Source organism: Arachis ipaensis, chromosome B01, assembly GCF_000816755.2.
Source record: "Arachis ipaensis cultivar K30076 chromosome B01, Araip1.1, whole genome shotgun sequence".
In the NCBI taxonomy this organism is placed as follows: Eukaryota; Viridiplantae; Streptophyta; class Magnoliopsida; order Fabales; family Fabaceae; genus Arachis; species Arachis ipaensis.
Window position 1 is genome coordinate 23,178,978 of NC_029785.2, and position 5,355 is coordinate 23,184,332.

Sequence of the window (5,355 nt, forward strand, 5' to 3'; positions counted from 1 at the left end):
ACCAAAATTTTCAACATAAAACCATTTCTCAAAGTAAATATATAAATCAAATTTTTAAAATAAAACCACTTTTCAGTATAAACATTCAAATCAACTTTTCAAAAATTAATTTTCATCAACAACAGCATGCCAACTCAATCAATCAATAATTCAATCAAGTAAATAGTTATATTCATCTAAAATAACTCAGACAATCTATAAGACACATAATCACCAAAAATATATTTCTCATATCAATATCAATTTGTAACAATTTCATAATATACATATATATTTAAAAAAATTCTACCTCGAATAGTCGAAAACCACAAAACCAACGCATCAAGAAAACCTTTTTCCCTCTGCCAACAATTAGCAGCATCAAATTTGACTATTTTTCGCAACATCAACCGCCACAAAAGCACCATCCGACAATAGTAACTCAATCATGAGATATTAACGTCACGTAAAACTAAAAAAAATAATAGAACAGTGATTATAAGAGTTCGGAACAAGGAACCATTGTTATTAAAATCGGACCAAAAAACTGGTGAACCGGACCCTATACCGGTCCGGTCCGATAATTGGACCACAAAAGATAAGGAACCGGTGCGAATTGGTCAAACCTGGAGTGAACCGGTGAAAATCGGTCAAACTCGGTAATGACCGGTTTGACCGAACCATTTCAGTTTCAAAATTTCCTCAAAATGAAAGAGATAAGGTTCAAACCCCCCTCTTCATGGAGAGAAAGAGTAGTTTCAACCACCAGGCTAACTTGCCTGTTATTAATATATGTGCAAATTAAAATATATATAGATATCTTTTAGCAAATAATTTATTTCTATTTAATTTATTTTAATTTTAATTATAAACTCACTCCTTCTTAAATTAATTATATTTTTATTTAATAATAATTATAAACACACTTATTTTTCTTTTCATAATTATATAATATTTATTAATATTATTTTTCAATAAATATTTATAGTATATAATAGTATAACAGATATAAACTAATTAATAAATTATTAAAATTTGAAAATAATATTCATTTTAATATAAAAACAAAATAAAAATATTTATGATAGAGTAAAATTAACAAGATACTTATTGTTTATGTTTCATATTATTTTAGAATAGCTAGATATTTTACTAATAAAATATTAGTAAAAATATGTATTTTAAATTTTTGACTATATTTTGTTTTTATTTACATAGGACCGGGTCAATCGGTTCAACCAGTGACCCACCGGTTGAACCAATGACCCAGTGACCCAGTAACCTGACAGGTTCGATCACCAGTTCGATTCTGATAACTATGCAAGGAACAGTTTACCGAAATTATCAATAAGCGAGAGAACAGAGCAGCGGGAGCTCCGGTGACAACGCAGCAGCTTGATGTCACATGCAACAACCACTGAACGGTCTAAACTTAGCATGCAAGAATCAAAACTCAATCCTACATTATCAAAACCTTAGAAACTTTAATAACTTAGAACAGAATACTAATTTCAAGGAGTTTCAGAAACAGAAACACTTACGAAGAAGACAGGGGCTCCAGCGATGGTTTTCGGTGGCTAGAACGATGGTGTGATGCTCAGGTGGTGGCTGAGCAGTGACGAATAGTGGCGCAAGCAGCGACGAACGACACAAATTTGATGACGACTCTCCTTGTAGCTTGATGAGCGGATATTTTATACGCTTTTTGGGGATAATTTCATATAGTTTTGAGTATGTTTTAGTTAGTTTTTAGTCTATTTTTATTAGTTTTTAGGAAAAATTCATATTTCTGGACTTTACTATGAGTTGTGTGTTTTTCTGTAATTTCAGGTATTTTTCTGGCTGAAATTGAAGGAGCTGAGCAAAAATCTGATTCAGGCTGAAAAAGGACTGCTGATGCTGTTGGATTCTGACCTCCCTGCACTCAAAGTGGATTTTCTGGAGCTACAGAACTCGAAATGGCGTGCTTCCAATTGCGTTGGAAAGTAGACATCCAGGGCTTTCCAGCAATATATAATAGTCCATACTTTGCATAAGACTTCACCGACGGATCTGACGGTGATGGGAGGCACGGCGGGGCGCGAATAGAGGCTCCCTCCTCTTTTGACTCTTGCATCCTTTTCTCTCTCTCATGCAGTGGTGACTTTGGCTAGCTCCAGCGACGGCGACGATTCACGAGGAGGACGAGACAGTGGCAAGGTGCAGTGGTAGCGACGAATATCCCTCTAACGGCGGCGACTGCTCCTCCTCCCTCTCAGCGCCGCACTCTCTTTCTCCTCTGGTCCGACAACGATGACAGCGACGGTGACGGTGGCACCCAGCCCGCCTACACCATCACCTCCTTCTCTTCTTCCCCCTTTCTCCCATCTCTTCCCTTTTCGTGCTCCCTTCCTTTCTCTTTTCTTTTTTTCTTCCTTTCTTTCTTTCTTGTCGTGGGTAAGGAGTGAGGGGTGTAAGGGTGAGTGACTGCTAGGATTAGGGAGTGTGGGTGAGAAAGTGGTGTGTTATGTAAATTAGGGTTTGAGGTAGTTTAAATTAGGGTTTGTGTAGAATAAGAATTTTAATAAAAATAAAAGGGTAGAGTAATAATTTAAAAACCAAATTCAATACAAAATAATTATCTTTGAAATACCATTTAATAATCAACTTATAGATTATTTTCAAATCAATACTAATTCAATGAAAATTAGAGATAATCACATTAGTTTTCCTTTAATCATAAAATAAAGTTCAAAATCTAAATATTTAAATTGAAGCAAATACATTTCTCATTATTTTTCAATTACTAAAGCTTTAAATTCTAAATAAGACATTGCCCATAAATTATAAATAATTCATTATTTAATTTTTTAAAATAATGGATCTTACAATACTTAACTATCACATGATTTTCTTCTCAATACAAAAGAAAAAGGGGCTCATCTCCCTCACTTAGAAAGAAAGGTCGAACACCCTCCACAACACGACTCTTAAAGAAGTAATTTTTTAAGTCATGGAAAGAATCATCAAAAATGGCAAAAACCTTCCTACCCTGAATATCTCAAAAAGAGATTCAGCTCTGTTTCTTAGAGCTGAAAGGCTTGGTGAGGATAAAAAGATAAAAGAAAACTTTAAGAGAAGGAAGGACACCAAGTTCCTGATAAAGAAGTTGGTATATATTTAAGAAACTCCAAAAATTAGGATAAAATTGAGAAGGAGCAACATTACAGAATTTAAGGATCTCTGATTCAAAATTAGAAAAGAGAAGGGTAACTTCTAATCTTATGAAAAAATAATCATATACATAAATGAAATGGCAATCCGACTTGTCAAGTCAGGGAAAATTGACCCTTTCTTCAGGGTCAGCGACTACAATTTCGTATTTCCTCTCATCCTCCTGATTTAGACATAACTTATAGTGTGTACAAAATATTTCAGCATACTCATTATCAATAATGGGGACAGGAGTAAGTACGGATATATGTACCCAAGTCAGGTCGGACGGGACTTTAGAAGACATGTGAAATTGTGAATTATTGAATGAGACATAAAAGTTATACCTACAACATAACAAACAAAGAAAAATTGTCACAACAAGTTGAAAATTCAGGCATAATGAAGTATTTACAAAATCACAAGAAGTCGGGTCATCATCAACAACACCAACAAACAGTATCATTTTTGTAAACACAGCAACCATTACATTGTCAAATACATAAATGGTGCCATCTTCAATTAATAAAATGACACCATTTGAGAGCAATACAGCATGAAAACCCACACACAAACTTCCAGTGGTGGTAACAAGCTCAAAACCAAGAAAGAGACAAAATTTCAAAAACTAGCAATATTTCAAAACCACCATTCTTCAAAAACCAGACCATAAAGAAAGAATATTACATAGAATGACGAAATAAAGAAGTTCCAAAAGGTTAGAAAACCAACCTGAAAGGAGCGTGAAGTAGAAGTGGTGCACAACAACAACAAAACACGAACATTTCTCTCCAAAGCGCGAGCAAAGCCTTCTAAGCCTCAAGATAAAGAAATCTTGAATACAAGATTGGGTGCACGAAAGGGAGTTAAAAAGATTGAAAGAGGGAAGAAAAGAGCGTAAACGTTTCAGAAGAAAGGTGAAAAAGAAGAAAGAAAAATGAATTTGAATATTTATAAGACATCAGGGGCAAAAAGGTGATTTCAAGACCCCTTATTTTTGGCGCATGGTTACCAAGGTAACCGTAGAATAACGTATGCAACAAATGAAAAGAGGTAACGTCTTTTTATTTAAAACACGTCGAATACCTGACTTGATTTCAGAAAGGCAGTTCAGCTCGACCTAAGGCACTCATATATAAGAAACCAATTTCGATCCACAAATGCTTGAGTCCGACCTTGAAAAGATTGGATTCAAGCAGAGGCGCTGTTCATAACCTGACCGAAATTAATGAAGCCAAGTCCAAAATGAATAGAAGCCCACTCAAAAGATCTGACTACTATACCTACCCGACCTCAAGGTTGGGCACGATGACAACAATTTAATTCTATTTAGTAACTAACTCCTAAAATATCTCCCTCTGATCTAGAAGAAATATCTCAACAACTTCTCTAGAAAAGGGGAACAATTATCCACCATAAAAGGTGGAACTACTCTGAAAAAAGTGGTATCTATTCTATTGTAAATATACTGACACCCTCAGATATATTTAGAACCCAATTTACTAAAAAACCTATTTAAAGTCCTTTGTAACTTAAGTATCGGAGTCTTTTGTAGCTACCACCCCCTCACCTCCTCACGAGAAACTCAGGCGGCTGCACCTCGGCACCAATACAAGTTAGACACTACCTCAAAAGGAGTCTTGACCTCACGTCCAAGCTCAAAAATAATCCAATTTTAGGTAACACTCAGAATATTTATGTTAATACGTAAAGTGCATATGAATTAAAAAATAATATGTATGTTGATTATGTTAATGCAAACACTATTAAATATACGGGGGTTAATGAAAATATTGTTAGTTATATTTATATTAAATAAATAAAATTTAATTTTGATGTACTGTCCATGTGAAGTAATTTTGTACGTGCATTCAATTACGTAACGTCACATTAGTAAACATAACTACTTTTTACATTAACTGCATGAATGATCATCCAAAAGAATAGATCTGATTGCACAACTGTGTAAAATGCTTTACACTATCAGTGCATCAAACTTAAACTCAAATAAATCTATTCTATTATATAAAAATCGGGTATTTGCACTCAATGATAAAGCTGATGTGGTATGCTTCTAAGAATATTTTCTGATTTATTTCTTTTAACTCATTAAATACAATTCCTTACGATGGATTAATTATATCAATTAATTAATTTGATTAGATATTTAAATATCATTGAATT

At 34.0% G+C, this 5,355-nt stretch overlaps 1 long non-coding RNA gene across 1 annotated transcript in view; it reads right to left on the bottom strand.

Moving 5' to 3' along the window:
- LOC110270267 overlaps positions 3,345–5,355 on the bottom strand; it is a 13,718-nt gene continuing 11,707 nt past the window's right edge. Inside the window, exons 2-3 of the long non-coding RNA XR_002359611.1 lie at positions 4,509–4,514; positions 3,345–3,355 (exon numbers count right to left, since the gene is read on the bottom strand). This is a non-coding gene — a long non-coding RNA (uncharacterized LOC110270267). The remainder of the gene's footprint in view (positions 3,356–4,508; positions 4,515–5,355) is intronic.